We start from the raw sequence: 16,705 nt of genomic DNA, 5'->3' as shown, positions 1-16,705 counted from the left end.
TTACACAATAAAAATGTTTTACTTTTGTGGTAACTATAAAAAGTGGGAGTTTTTTCAATTTTTCATTATAGAGAATTCAATTGTACAGAAAAGTTGAAGTAATAATACAGTGAATGCCTGTACACCCTTCTGCTAGGTTTACCAGTAAGAGCACTTGATCAAATTCGATATCATGGCCCTTTACCCCTAAGTTCTGACTCCTAAGATCTGGGACATAATCACAAAACAACCTGCTCAGGAAATTTAACATGGATATAGTGTTAGGTAATATACAGTCCACATTTAAATCTCCCTAACTGTCTTAATAATAATGTCTTAAAACTATGGTTTTCTTTTTGCTTTTTTGTTTAATCTATCAGTGAATCAATTATTGCACATTACATTTAGTTATTCTTAAAAGTGCAGATTTTTTCATTTTCAAAAACAGTAAGAAAGCAAGAGACGGCAGAGCAGGTAAAGGACCCCTTAACGCCATACTGCATATGGGGGTGTATGTTTCTGTTCACATTTGTGTTTGGGGTGGCCATTATTACACAAGGCATTAGGGACCCAAGGTGTCCTACAGGTTCCCTTTAGCTCCTGATTGGGTGCAAGTAGTGATGTTGAACCCTTGGTAAAACCCAGTGACAACAGAACAGAACTCACATCCCGGCTTCATTATTTACCCTCTGGGTGACCTTGGGTAGCTTATTCACCTCTCTATGCCTCGGTTTCTTACCTGTCCATGGAATCATCACAGTGTTCGCCTCCTATGGCTGTCATGAAGGATTAAAAAGTACAATTTATAGACAGCTGTCTCATCATTATTCCAAAAATATTAGCTATGGTTATTAATAACATTAACTTGATTATCGTCAAGGGATCTTAATTAAGACACGCCAAGGACCATCCCTCTAAGATGGCCCGACAGCTTGTGCATCAAAAATGAAGCTTCAATGCATCCACCGCGAAGTAGTGTGCAAGTGTGAAATGAGTGGGGATGTGACGTGCTGGGTAGAAGACCACATCACCGCTTCCTTTCATTTAGTCTCTGCCAGTCTCTGCTTCTGTTCCTCCAGGATATAGTAAGAACAGTAGCTAGTAGGTTCATTTCATTGATGCAACAGGAAGTACGTGACAAGATGAGACCAGAGTCCTATTTGGAATCCCAATTCCTCGGCTAACTTGCCCCTAAGATTTGGGCCACCATCTAACCTCTCTGAACCTGAATTTCCCTAACTGCCAAATTAGGAGTGCTGGCCAGGATACTCTCTTCCAACCCTAATGCTCCCTGTTTCTATAGGGAAACTATAGAACTAACAAACTAACTAAGAACTAACAAAGCATTGATGTAGTGTTGTATATTCTTAGACATGATCAATATTCTTCTCCATGGGACCAGAAATAAAGCTAAAAGTCAGTCCAACAGGTACAGAGATAGAGACTCTGGGTCAGTCCCCTCAAGTCACTGACTCTCTCCTTGTTAGTTCTTCACAAAAGCACCCCAACCATGTCCAAAGTCAAACACACAAAGAAAATAGTCCAGAATTTTTCACTGATTTTCACATATTTTCCAAATAGTTTGGACTCTGAATATGAATTTGTAGATCCTGAAGTCTTTCAATTAATTTAACAACCATAAATCCCCTTCACAAGATCTTATCTTTCTATCATTCCACACCTGATCAGCCACATCCAGGATGCAGCCCATCCGTAGTGACTCTGGAGCAGACAAAAGAAAAAGAGATCCACACCGCGGGCTCCTTTTCATGCGGGAGCGCTCTGTTTCTTATGTTGGAAATACAGTGGGCAATTTTAAACCATCGACTCCGCCGTTATGTTATCTGGCATCGTCTGTCGGAAGATCTCAGCAGAAAAATGTATTAACCACCACCGACAGGGAGGACAGATAGAGTCAGTCAATTCTACCTGCTCCAGGGCAGGGGGCCATTTTGATAGTTACCTGTGATGGAGAAAGTATCCGTGTAGCTAAGATTTACGAAGTGATTTCTATTTGCCAAGTACTATGCTGACGCTTACGATGGAATCCCATCTCTCTGGATATGTGCCTTTCTCATCCAGAAGATGCAGGACAGCATCACAATCTGAGAGTTTACAAAGGAAATGAGTCGCTAACACAAAATCCTGCATAGCAGCAGCATGGACCTGGGTTCCACGTGACAGCGTCAGTGGTAGATGACACGGGCTTTATGTAACTTACTTCTGCTCCCTGAACTTGCTCAAGCCTCATCCCACCCTCACTGTGTGATGACTTTTCCTGGACCTGCTCAACCTTAGGACTGGATGGGCCTGGCAGAACCCAGTTCATGATAGGAAGCTCTGGCCACAAGATAGGGGGATAGAAAGGCACTGTACAATTTAACAAATAAAATAATTATCCATTGATATCACTACTGTCTATTTAGGAGAGAAAAACGACTGGCTGGGGAAATTTAAAGCGTTTGTGGGGGGGTAGGGCTGTTCATGTTATGAGTCACTAATCAAGGAATTGAAAAGAACAAAAGTTCTTATGTCTTAAGGAGGTTCTGCTTTTAAAATGGTGATTAGGGAAAACCTCTGTAAGAAGATGATTTAGGCTGAGACCCAAAGGATAAGAAGGAGGGAATTATGAGAGGGAGCATTGCAGGTGCAGAAACAAGCTAAAAGGAAACCAATATGGCTGGAGCTTAGTCAACAAAGAGGAGACAAGAGATGCATTTGAAGATGTGAGTACAAGACCATGCTCTGAAGTCCTAAGTAAGAAATGAGATTTCACCCAGTGTAATGGAAATCTGCTTTTGATGAAATGTCAACACCTGATTTTAAGAGAACCACTCTGGCAACCATACGGAGAAAGGGTTGGAGGGGAATAGAGTGGAAGCAGGAGACTGATTAGAAGGCGACTGCAATAGTCCGTGTGAGTATGAAGTTCATCTTGGTTACTTACCCTCATTCCTCTCTCATATTAGAGCACACCAAACACCTAAAAAACCTGCAAGGGCCCACCTGTTTCTAAATCCAGGGCAAGGGTATTCAAAAGAAAAGCCTCATAACCCAAGTGATCTATATTTCCTTCAACATCAGAACTTCTCTTTTCAAAGCCTTGGATAGTGACTAATAAAATGAATAACTCCAACCCCCCCACACCCAAATACTCTAAATTAAGAACTTAACACTCCATTTTTAGTGTTCTTTACCTGGAATAATTAACACCAGATGCAGAAGAATGGCAGTGATTAGTAATTTTCTCCCATGAGAGCCATTCTTAGGAAGGATACAGAATGTGTTCGTATTCCGCCACCTCCATTCCACCCCCTCCCAGCTGTTTCCTCAAGCTGGGCTCCCACTCACCTGACTGACAGCAGTGCTCACGGGGACAGAGCATCTTGATAAAGAGAGGGGTGAAAACCAAAAAATTCAATATGCAAAATTGTAGCTAAACAAAAATAGTAATAATAGCATAATGGCAATCATTTGTTGAGAGCTATGGGCCAGGCACTATATTAAGAACTTAATATGCCTTTTCAAAGTCCTGAGATGCCAAGTTATTATTTAGGATCACACTGGAACCTTAGCAGGTGTCCCCAGCACAGCAAAATGCTACAGGTCACATATAGGAAAAACAATATGGTGGTTACTTGGTGTTTACAAGAATCCAGACTTTGACCTATTCAAACGTCATCTTACCTAATTATCTAGTTTCCAACCCTGAGTTTGAATCTCTGGGTCCTCTCCTGCCCTGCTGTCTCAACTTGCTGACTACTTAAAAGAGTTTCTCATCTCCCCACCAGCCTGTACTAGTCCCCAGACTTCGATGAGCACCTGTGTCCTGGAGGCTAATCCCCTCATCACAGGCATCCTGTAAAGGCCATCATGCAAGCTTGGGTGGGTGAAACCTGACTGTATGCCTCTCTGTCCTTCCCAGATTGGTTCCAGGGATTTAGAGAAGACTGTAGGAGAAGCATTGATAACACTTTCAGCAAATTAACTTTTATTTAATGAGGTGTTGTACAACCTTAATTTTTTTCAATTATCTAGCTTTTCTTCCTGCCCCATGTTCCCTACATAGACAGCCAACTTCAACCACACACATATGCGTGAGTCATCGTAGTCAACTGCAAAAATAGCCACCCCAGTTCTTCACTCCTCCCTGAATCTGGCCACTTTCCGGCATCACTTTGAGGCTCTTCCCATCAGAAGAAGGGAACCTGTTTCACTGGTGCTTTTTATCTGGACCAGCCTCATGACCTGCTCAGGCCAATGGAATGTGGTGAGAGCAATGGGTTACCAGTTCCAAATCAAGACCTCAGGAGCCCTTGCACACCTGTGCTCTCCCTTGGGAAACCCGTGACTGCTACGTGAGCAAGCCCAGGCTAGCCTGCTGGAGGATGGGAGACCATGTGGAAGAAAACCAAGGAACACCAGCCAACCTCCACCTAGTGACCTTCAGCTGATGGCGGGCAGATGAGGAAGACTGCTGAAACCAGAACGACCCAGCTGAAGCATAGAGTCAGGAGCAATAGTAATTGGTGGCCACCTTAGGTCACAAAGTTTGGGGAAGTTTGTTATACATCAGCGGATAACTGATACAGTCAGGAACCTGAACAGCTATTTGAGAAAATCCAAATCACCATCCTCTTCTACTTGCCCATCAATCTCAGCTCTTACTTGTTCTGAACTCTTATGTCTTATACCTCTGACTTCTCCATCTATATCCTATATCTATGACTTATAACTATGACTTCTACCTTAAAGCTCCTTAGCCCTGCTGAAATTAAAATTTGTTAACTCTGATGTTTGAAACTCAGTGCTACCCAAAAGATTTTGTTTTGGAATATGATATACCAAAGTCTTTCTTATTAAAAAAAAAATGTAAACCTTAATCACGTATCTGTGTGGCAGACACACATTAAGGTGACCCTCAATTAGTCGTGTCTTAGTATAACCCCCTCTTCTTGAGTACAAGTGGAATCTGTGACCTGCATATAGCCAAGAGAATATGGCAAGGGTGATGGGATAGTCACTCCACGATCACATTACATTATATAAGACTCCATCTTAGCAGACTGGATCAAGAATTGCCCCTGCTGGGTTTCAAGAAATGAGCTGCCATGTTGTGAGAGGGTCACATGGCAAGAAATTGTAGTGGCTTCTAGGACCTGAGATCAGCCCCAGGCTGACAGACAGCAGGAAAGCAGGGACTTCAGCCTTACAACTTCAAGGAACTGGATTCAGCCAATAAGCACATGATCTTGGGAGAGGATCGTGCAATGCCCCACCCCCAAATTCACATGTTATAATCTTAATCCCCAATGGTATGGTATTGGGGTTGGAGCCTTTAGGAGGTAATTAGTTCATGAGCGTGGAGCCCTCATGAATGGGATTCGTGCCCTTATAAAAGAGACCCCAGAGAGCTCCCTCACCCCTTTCACCAAGTGAGGACATAGCGGTAATACAGCATCTATGAACCAGGAGGAGGGATCTCATGAGACACTGAATCTGCTGGCACCTTGATATTGGACCTTCCAGCCTCCAGAACTGTGAGAAATCAATTTCTGTTGTTATTAAGCCACCCAGTCTATGGTATGTTGTTACAGCACCTGAATTGACTAAAATAAACCCCAAGCTCCAGAAAGGAATGTTAAGTGCAGCCTTGAGAGATTCTAATCAGGACCCAACTAAGCCGTGGACTGGGCTGCCTTTATGAGCAGGGAGTTCTCATCCAAACAGCTGGCAACCTTCTGGCCAGCTTCCTTCACGGAATGGAGGTCTGAACTGAGGCTCCTTAATGTCCCCTCCACCCCGAGGATTCTAAGATTCTTTGATTTCTACCTTTCTTAGTGAGCACAGCTGCTGTGCTCCCAAGAGCACCAAAGAAAGGGGCTCTCTCTCTAATCACTGTCTCTGCTAGCCTGATTTCAGCACTGAGTCAGTCAAAACACCTCCAGCTTCTCTTCCTGGTGAGCCAACGTGGCTGTTGGGATGTGGAGGGTAGTGTCGAGGGCCAGACTTGACCAGAGTGTTTTCAGCATGGTGTATTTCACTGGGATCCATGTCCTGCTTCCAAAGCACTGCAAGTAACTCCAAGCAGAGGGAGGAGGATCTTCTGGCGGCTTATCTGAAAAAAACTAATAAGAGAACCCAGCCCAGTGAGAAGAACACAGCATAGGGAGGTCACAGGAAAACCATTTATTGAGGCTTAAAGTACACACAACGCACTGCACACTTCTGTCATACGCTGTCCCAGCAGACCTCGGGGGTAGCCATCTTCGTCCTTTTATTTGCTCAAGTTCCCAGAGCTAGTGTCAAGGCAGAGATTCCAATACTAACACAGAGAGAGCTGCCTGCTCTGCCTTGCAACAAGCTGAGGTGACCTTTTAAATTATGCCCTGGCTTGCTTCTGAAGTTAGATTCTGGATGTTAGAAAGAGGCCCCAGAGGGGAAGTGTTTGTCTGTGTCCCCCCAGCATTGTCCTCAGAGAGAATGCTCTGCTTCCCGAGGAGAGTCCCAGGTCTTTAGAGAGAGATCACCGAAGCACAAATGTCAATGGTCACCCTATGGTATCACCCCAGGTGTTAATGGGGGGCACCTTTCTAGGGCGGGGTCCCCTCCTGTCTTCCTGAATGGGGTTCATACTTCCATCTCAGCACATGTCACATGCTAAGGTAAGAACCCCATGTCCTCAAAAGTAAGATGCACATATTCTTCCATAGTGAAATATTTGTGAAGTTGAGATGTGTCTTAAAACCACTTGTACATTTCAGTAAGTCCCCTATACACAAACCTTCCAAGTTGCGAACTTTCAAAGATGCGATCATGCATTCTCATGTCCAATCACGTAAGTTAGTTCACGTATCTGGTGTACACTGTCACGTGCATGCATCCTCTACAAGTGGTTGTGCTTTTGTGTACTTTACGGTACAGTACTGTATAGAGTACAGTAGTATAGTATCTTTATTTCAAGCCCAGGATGTCCGGAATCGAGCATAAAAGCAGTGGTGATGTAGCTGGTACAGTGTAGCCGATTGTGTTAGTTGGGTACCTAGGCTAACTTTGTTGGACTTACGAACAAATTAGACTTATGAACGCACTCTTGGAAAGGAACTTGTTCGTATGTAGGGGACTTACTGTATAGTATTTCTTTTGTCCTCATAAACTATAACTCAGTTAACAGTGCAGCTTAAGGTCAATAGCATCTTAGGATAAAGGTGATCCGAATGTGCTAGTTTTCTCTTTCTCCATCTTCTCCACTAAACTGAAACACTCTTAAGAACAGAGATGGAAATATATTCATTCCGGTATTGCCAATTCCCAACACAGGGCAGGTTCAAGAGATATGGAATGAATAAATAAATGAACAAAAATGTCTCTAAATCAGGAAAGGAAATACATTTTCCAATGCCCCAGTGCACATCGCCTTTATAAAGAACCTCTCTATGTACAATTCTGTGCTCCCTAAACATCCTTCAGATCAGTGGTTTGCTCTCTGTAGGTGACATTTCTCCCTAGAGGAAGTGTTCTATGAACACTCGCTGTTCCGGTGCTCAAGTCATGTAAATGTCACAGAGGAATTTATTAATTTGGGATGTCAGTCCATTCATCAGGCCCTTGGCAGTTCAGGTGGCAGGCAGCAGGCCCTGCGACTGGTTCCACCTGGATGCACTGATGGAATTGAGTTCTCAGGCTTACAAAGGTGCCACTGTGACCCTGGATAGCCAAGAACAATAGCTTCTGCTATTTCTTCCCCCTCCTCGGCTCTCTGACTAAACACATGGAATTAAAAATCAAAGGCCTCATGCCAGTGCTCTGATAGAGGTCTCTGGACGTGAGAGAATTTCAGAAAAAGAAAAAAAAAGTGATACCCCCAAACGACTGAAAAAGTTAATTTCTGGACATCCCTGCAAAATAAAGGGGTATAACTGCATCCTTTTGGATGGTTAATCGAGCATTTCTAAGCATCTACTGTGCGTGAGGTGTTATGATAGGTGCTATGAACTGGGCTTCATAGAGCAATGATGCAAGAGGGAATTCAAAGGCACCAAGATTCAGTAGTTTTGACTATGTAACGTCTTTTGTATTCACTGCCTAACAGTAGCAATGATTAGTACAGAGAATTTGAGGGTTTACACTGTACCTGATTCAAAAATCAAAGCAATTCACATGAAAAGATGCTCAACATCACTAATCATTAGAGAAATGCAAATCAAAACTACAATGAGATATCATCTCACACCAGTCAGAATGGCCACATCAAAAAATCTACAAACAATAAATGCTGGAGAGGGTGTGGAGAAAAGGGAACCCTCGTGCACTGATGGTGGGAATGTAAACTGGTGCAGCCACTACGGTAGACAGTATGGAGGTTCCTCAAAAAATTAAAAATAGAACTGCCATATGATCCAGAAATTTCACTACTGGCTATTTACCCAAAGAAAACAAAAACACTAATTTGAAAAGATACATGCACTCCAACGTTCACCACAGCATTATTTACAATAATTTACAATAGCCAATTATTTACAATAGCCAAGATACGGAAGCAACCTAAGTGTCCATCAATAGACGAATGGATAAAGAAGATGTGGTATCTACAGACAATGGAATACTACTCAGCCATTAAAAATATCTTCCCATTGCTAACAACATGGATGGATCTAGAGGGTATTATGCTAAGTGAAAACAACTCATGATCTCACTTATATGTGGAACCTAAAAAACAAAACAAAAACAGACTCACAGGTACAAAGAATAAATGGGTGGTTGTCAGGGGGATGGGTGAAATATGTGTAGGGAATTAAGAGGTACAAACATCCTGTTCTATAATAAATAAGTCACAGGTATATAATATTCAGCATAAGAAATATGGTCAATAATATTGTAACAACTTTGTATGGAAACAGATGGTTACTAAACTTCTCATGATCATTTCATAATGTATGCAAATGTCAAATCATTATGTAGTACACCTGAAACTAACATAATACTATTGTATGTCAACTCTATTTCAATTAAAATTGAAGAACAAACCTGAAATAGATCAGCCCTAACAGCCCAAAACCCAGTCTCACATGGAACCAAGGTGATGTGTTCATACTCGTCTGCCTAAAGAAAATTAAATCCTATCTGGAGAAAGACCACTTCACCAAGAGCCCCTACATTTTTTTAGACATTCAATCAAAAACGTATAAAATGTATAGGCACGCCAGGAAGTAGAAAAAAGTGAACAAAACCCAAGAGGGGGCGGAAATGACAGAAGTGAATCTCCAGGTTATCCGCATACTGGGGTTATCAGATGCAGACTTTACTATCATCAAGATTAAAGTTAACTATTCAAGGAAGTAGATGGGAAGGTGGAATAGATTATCAGAAAATTGACATCCCTTTTTAAAAGCATCAAATGGGAATTCTAGAAAATTTTTAGAAGAGAACAAAGGAGGATACAGTAAATGTCTTTAATAGCACATTAGAAGCAGCTAAAAGTGCAGATTTGTGACTCAGAGTCACTAAAAATATTCAAATTAAAGAACACGCACACACACACACAATTATGGTAGAAAATACAGAAAAAATCATAAGAGGCATTTGGGACATACTGAAAACATCTAATATATGTGTAATTGAAATCCCAAAAATGAAAAGAGGAAAAGGCAAAATTTCAAATATTTATTTGACTGAAAAGTTTCTAAAACTACTGGAAGATATCAAGCTACAGAATAAAGAAATTTTTAACCCATATATGGGATAAATATAAAGAAAACTACATCTAAGCATATCATAGTAAAACTGCTAAAAATCAAAGGAAAAGTCTTAAAAGCATCCAGATAAAAAAAGATACCTTACGTTCAAATAATAGGAACAAGTTTGATAACTGACTTTTCAACAGAAATTATAGACGCAAGTCAATGGAATAAAATTTCTAAAGTGCTGAAATAAAATAACAACCAATAAAAATTCTCATACCCAGTCCCTATCCCGCCCCCAAAATTCTTCATAAATGAAGGCAAATGACCAAATGGCATTTATGCCAAGAATGCAGTTGATTTCATAATAGGAATTATATTAATATAGTCCGAAAAATTAATAGATCAAATGAAAAATGTGATTATCTCCAGAGATGCCTGAAAAGCATCAAAATTCAATATGCATTTCTAGCTTAAGAAAATAAGAAACTGCAGAATACTTTCTGAACATCTCCCTTAGTGGGAAAACACTAGGGGCTTTTCCACTAAGGTCAAGAACAAGGAAAGCATGTTCATTATCTCCTCTACTATTCAACATTGTACTGGAAGTAGTAGCCAATGCAATTTGATAAGGAAAATCAACTAAAGGCATGAGAATTTATAAAGAATATGTAAAGTCTCTATTTTCAGGTAATATAACTCAATGATAAAACTAACTCAAACAAGTAAAGGAATACAATACTGTAGAAGGTTATAAAAGTAACCTACAGAAATTAATAGCCTTCATGTGTACAAACAATAACTAGTTACAATGTAAAATGGTAGAGAAAACCACATATTTTGTTATAAAAGCAACAAAGAAGAATAAATATTTGAGAATAAACTTAAAAAGAATGTACAAAACCTATTTAGAAAAGCGTTAAAACACTCCTGATGAAAACATTTTGGCAGTTTCTAAAAAGTTAAATGTGTACCTACCATACGATCATCTAGTTATTTACCCAAAAGAAATGAAAGTATGTCCATATAAAGACATGTATACAAGTGTTCTTGGCAGCTTTATTTGTAATAACAACAACAACAACAAAAATGGAGACAACCCAAAAGTCCATTAATAGGTTAATGGACTGAAAATCTTTGGTACATTCAAAGCAGCAGCATAGCACAGGGAGATCAGCTTGGTGCTTTATGACCACCTAGAGGGGTGGGATAGGGAGGGTGGGAGGGAGGCTCAAGGAGGGGATATGGGGATATATGCATACATATAGCCGATTCACTTTGTTATACAGCAGCAACTAACACAACATTGTTAGTATAAAGCAATTATACTTCAATAAAGATGTAAAAAAGAAAATCTTTGGTACATCCATACAAAGAAATACTAACCAGCAGTTCAAAGGAATAAACTATTGATATCATACAAGCAACAACATAGATGAATCTCAAAATCATTTATGCTGAATGAAAAAGCTGGGAAAAAGTAGTACATACTGTATTATTCCACTCATATAAAATTCTAGAATATAAAAACTAATCTGCAGTGACCAAAAGGATATTAGTGGTTGCCTGGGGACATGAGGGAGGGGCTGGAAGGAGGGATTACAGAGGGGTATATGGAAACTCTTAGGGATGATGAATATGTTCATTATCTTGATTGTGGTGAGAGTTTCATGGGTATAAGAAAAAAATACTTCTGAGTGTAGCACTTTTCATGAAGGCTCAGGCAGCACCTTGAAATTAGCACCAAGCGCCAAATTCATGACCTCCTCTTTGCAAATGTTGGGGAAGACAGAGTATGTGAAAGGTAAGAAGCTCACAGCCTGCTTCTTGGGCGTCAGCGGACAGGTGGGTGTTCTCTGCCTAGAGCCTCTTCAACAACCTCCCACCCCAGGTCCCAGGAACTTCCACTGTCTAACCTAGTGGTGTCACAAAGAAGTGACGCTATGGATTAAACCCCTACACTTATGGTCTCCAATTCTCAAAACCACCTTGCAAGGAATGTGTTATCTACAGTCTACTGCTGAGGGAATTGAGGCTCGGTCATTTTTAATCACGCAGCCAGTAAGAAAAGGGAAAGCCCTAAATGTGTACCCAGCTCTGCTGTCCCTGCAGCCTGGATCTCTATTCCCCACTACGCAGTGGTTAAGAGCATGCGCTATGAGTCAGTCAGGCCTGAATTAGAAATCCTCACTTGTTAGCTATTTGCTTGTGGGCAGCTTATTAACCTCTCCAAGCCCCAGTGTTCTTCTCTGTAAAATGAGGATAATAACGATACCTACCACATAGCCTTATTCCAAGGATTAGAAGAGAGACTATCTAAAATATTTCCTGAAACATGAAATAGCTCAAATAATGTTAGCTAGTATTACATAACATTGGCCTCCACTCCAGTACTGCAGCTATTCAGTGAGTTATCTAAGTTAAGAGCGGACCCTAGAGAGAGTCTAGTTTACAAATCTACCCATCTCAAAGATCATATTTTTTCTTTTAAATCCAGTTATTTTGAAATTTTCCTTCAACAAGTTCTCCTAGGCAAGAACATTCCTTCTTCCCTGAAATTTTCTTGTATCACAAAATATATTGCTTTTAGATTCCGCAGACCGATCAGAGTGGGGAATTATCGTGCTGCCTTTTCTTCTCAAATACTGTCTGTGACCTCCTGCCTGGCTCACTAATGTCTGTTCCAGCCCAGGACTGGAAATAGCAGCCCTTAGTTAACAGCAGGAGGCAAAAATATCACATTCCCTCAGTGGAATAATTCAGTCTCTTTAGACCAGACCCTTCTCCTACTGTCCTTATTTTGAAAAGCAATGTTGAATGTAGGTTGTTTTATTCCTTATACACAGATGAAGCATCCACGTACAGATAAAGGAATTATAACCCCTAATATCCATTTTTTCCATTCATATATTCAAATAATATGTATTCAATCCCTGCGTATCAGTGCCAAGGAAATAGTAGGTGCTGGGAACAACAGTGAACAGCAGGGATGTGGTTCCTGCCCCACAGACCTCTGGTCTAGCAGAGAGACAGATAGTAAATTAATATTTTTTTAAGTAATTGTATAATTGCAACTGTGATATGAGCTGAGAGGACAAATCAGGGAGGGCTCTGAGAGTGTTGAGCAGTTTACTGATGTCGTCCCTGAAAGATGATGATTTCTCCCTATTTCACCGAGCTGAATGCAGAGAAAAAGAGCCTGGAAGTGGGTAGGGACAGCTTCAAGGGAAGACACTGTCCAACCAAAATCACCAAGCAAGGGAACTGGAAGGGAGCTTCATTGGGTCAGATATATGGGGCAGATACAGTAACTCCAGCTGGCTCAACATCTGTGTCAACCTCCCAAGGTCTATCCTGTTAATATAGAGGCTGAAAATCTGAAAACCACATTTCCCAGACTCCCTTGCAGTTAGGATTCTGGAGGCAGTTCAGGGCCCCCCTACTGGTTTTGTTCATGTAGGACACAAGTTCATAACTGAGTCAATGGGAAAGAAAGGAGGCAGTGGGCAAGCTATCATTTTGCTGGAGTTGATATAGAGGGAATGGCATAACTCTGAGGCAACAGTTGCAGCAGCATCTTATCGACCCCCAGATCAGGGCCATAGTGTGAGTTTGGAACCAGTTGTTGGGAAGAGCTACTGAATCCCCAAAGTAGCAGACACTTTTTTGCCCCATGCTATATCCCCCTTCAGCCCACCTGGTTTTTAGTGTAGCTGTGCAAGCTGCCCACATCCCATCTCAAGCCCCGCAAGGGTATCTCTCTGCTTCTCTGCATTGGTGCTTTCTCCAAAGTCATGGAAAGTTGTTCAGCCCTTAGAGATGCAACCCACAAGTTCTAAGGTGTTAACACCCCCAGGGCCAGCCCTCAACCAACAGGGAACAGATGCCACACATAAATGCCCCAGAGGGATCATACTGAGGTACATTCTACCTGGTTCCTTTCAGAGTCCCCAGAGGAATACCCAGTTGCCCACAGTGGTAACCTGCCCATCAGCGCACACTCTACTGGCTTTCCCCTCTTCCCTGTTTCACTCCCCTCGGTCCCTCATCCTGGCTTTCTGGGATAACCTTCCAAGTGAACTCTCTCCAGTTCTGCTTTTGGGGGAAGCCAACGTAATTGTTCCCTCATCAGGCCACTTCTGCAGTATTTCTTCTGAGAGCTGCTCTGGAGATCCAGCCTAAAGCTGGCTCCTCTAGCACCAGTGACACTTCTGTAAGCAGTAATTCCCTGCATCACATCTCTTTCTAATCAAAATCACTGAAGTTATTTTGTAGGCTGCACTTGAACCCCGACTGCTACAACATGGTTTCCATGTTTGGAAAGTCCTCCCTCTGCCTGGCACTTGGAGAGGCAGAGTGGAGAGCTTCTAGTCTGACTTGCTTGGTTCCACTGCCAGTGGAGCCATTTCTTCCCAGCAGATCAAGAAAACTGCAGCTGTGGCTTCACCCTTCTTCAGGTCTAACGTATATCACTATCATTCTAATTTGGAGTTTTTCTTTTGCCCAGATAGCACCCATTTACTTGTTAAAACATCCTTTAATTCTCTACTCTTGTCTTCTTTGGTCAGGATAAGACCTTTGGACAACATTTACCAACAGGATAATTTTTAAGACATGAGTATACAATGGTTCATGAACACACCCAGTTTATGTTTTTCTCAAAGAGATGCAGGGATTTCAGTGGTTAAGACCAAATAATACTAGTGGTGAGGCATATGGTAAATGGGGGTGAGGGGGGATATCTTTTTGCAAGTTAAAAGGTTGAAAATACATAAAAATACAATGAATATTACAATAAGCACCCAAAATTAACAAATGATATACTTCCTTCCAGTTTCAATTACTTTTGTAAAAAAAAGAAAAAAAAAGATATGAAAATGTACAAATAAATTTGAAACCACTTATGTCACCCTCCCTATTCTAATTTATCTTCTTTCTCCAAAAGCACCCTCTGTCATGAATTTTATGTGGAACCTCCCAGTCTATATACATAATTTTGTTATAAAATCAATGCATAAGTATATAAAATAGCTTGTTTTTCTAATTTATGTAAATGATACATTATATTAATTCCTCTGTAACTTTCTTATTTTTACTCAACATTAAAAATTTTAAATCTATTCATATTGGAAAAGATAGATATATTTTATTTTTTCTAACTGCTATGAATGATTATATTCATTTTTCCATTTATCCATTGATGGGCACGTAGACTGTTCTAGATTTACACTACCAAAATTTTTACTTCAGTGACTACCTTCTATGACCCTCCCTTGAAAACACATGTGAACATTTCATTAAGGGATATACTTATAATTGGATGTGCAAAGCATATTCTTTAGGGTCTGCACATATTCAGTTTTTCTAGATGTTGCCAACCTGTTTACAGTTATACACTGTAGCAATGTATAATCCCATCAACAATATATGAAAGTTTTTGCTTCTGCCTACATTTGGGAACACTTGGTATTTTCAGAATTTTTAAATTTTGCCAAGCTTATGGGTATAAAATGGTATCTTATTTTGTTGTTTAATTTGCATCTCTGTGATTTACTGGTAAGGGTGAACATCTTGTCTTAATTTATATGTGAATATAAATTTTGGAATGCCTGTGCATCAATTATATGCGTGTTTTTATTGTGTTGCCTGTTTTCTCTCCACTCATAGAATGTGTGTGTATGTGTGTATCCTGCATACGGTTTATCATTATATATAGTATATCCATTATCCTTTTGCTATTTAGCAAACTAGCTAAAAACTCAATAGCTTAAAAGAATAAGTATGTATTACTGTTTGCAAGACTGGGAGTCAGCTGGGCAGTTTTGTTGATCTGGGCCAGGCTCTGCTAATCTCAGCAGGGTATGCTCATGCATCCTGGTTGAATGGGGGGGTTGACTGGGAGATGGCTGCTCTAGGATGGACTCAGTCACACACCAGGTTGTTGTGTGGCTACCAGCAATGGCAACAGATGTAAATGGGCCACAGGTCTCATCATCCAGTATGTTAACCCCCCTTGTTCACGTAGCACTCAGGCTTCCAGAATCACACAAGGCCTCTTAAGACCAATGCTCAAAGTTGGCGTAGTGTCACTTGCAGAACATTCTCTTGGTCAGAGAGTGTCACAAACTAGCTCCAATTCAAGGGGTAAGGACTCCTCTGATGGGAGGACAATGGGAGGGGTAAAGAATTGAGCACACTATTTAAATCAATCTGTCACATGCAATGTCCCTCTTTACTTCTAATAATGTTTAAATATTTAACACACTTGTTAATAGTGGCCTACCTATTTAATATTACTTTATATTTCCCTACAAGGCTCAAATTTATTGAATATCTCTATCTTCCAAATAGGACAAGAAAGTCAGCATGTTTTAAATCATTAGAACTGCCCATTCCTATCTTTCATGGTATTACTGTCCAAAATTTTACTTCCATCATTTTAGTTAAATACAAAAAAGTTAGTGTGTGTACATGTGGAGATTCTACTCTACATAATTAGTTATTTACATATCTCACCAGTTTCTCTGTTCACGGTTTCTTCTTGCACCTTACGTCTTCCTGCCATGTTCATTTTTCTTCTTGATGAATGTTATCATTTTGTAGCTCTTTCAGCACATATGTGAGTCATAACTTCCTTTAATCTTTGTATGCCTGAAAATATCTTTAACTTTGCTTTTACGCTTGAGCAACTGTTTGATTTTCTATATAATTCTGGGGTGATAGCTATTTTATCTCTGCATTTTGGCAGGGGATGAAACCCAAGTTTTATATATATTTTATATATATATATATATATATATATATATATATATATACACACACACATACACACACATATATATTTCAAAGTACAATATATATTACTTCAAAGCCAGAACAAATATATTATTCTCATGAAAAGGGTAAGTTTAATAATGAATTGATTAAAGGAAAATAATCAGTAAGGCAAAAATTATATGACATTACTGGAAAAACTTAAGTATGAGAAACACCTTGTAAGCCATCCTAAATTCTCTCCTCCCTCACTCCCCCATGAGCCAGCTGCA

General features: G+C 40.4%; 1 long non-coding RNA gene across 1 annotated transcript in view; it reads right to left on the bottom strand.

Moving 5' to 3' along the window:
* Window positions 1-3,962: 3,962 nt before the first annotated feature.
* The window catches only part of LOC132440382 (uncharacterized), a 158,710-nt gene continuing 145,967 nt past the window's right edge, over window positions 3,963-16,705 (bottom strand). The window contains exon 4 of the long non-coding RNA XR_009522557.1: window positions 3,963-6,107. This is a non-coding gene — a long non-coding RNA (uncharacterized lncRNA). The remainder of the gene's footprint in view (window positions 6,108-16,705) is intronic.

Source organism: Delphinus delphis, chromosome 17 (assembly GCF_949987515.2).
Source record: "Delphinus delphis chromosome 17, mDelDel1.2, whole genome shotgun sequence".
Classification (NCBI taxonomy): domain Eukaryota; kingdom Metazoa; phylum Chordata; class Mammalia; order Artiodactyla; family Delphinidae; genus Delphinus; species Delphinus delphis.
Note: the sequence above shows the minus strand (reverse complement) of the source record. Positions and strands in the feature narration are given on the sequence as shown.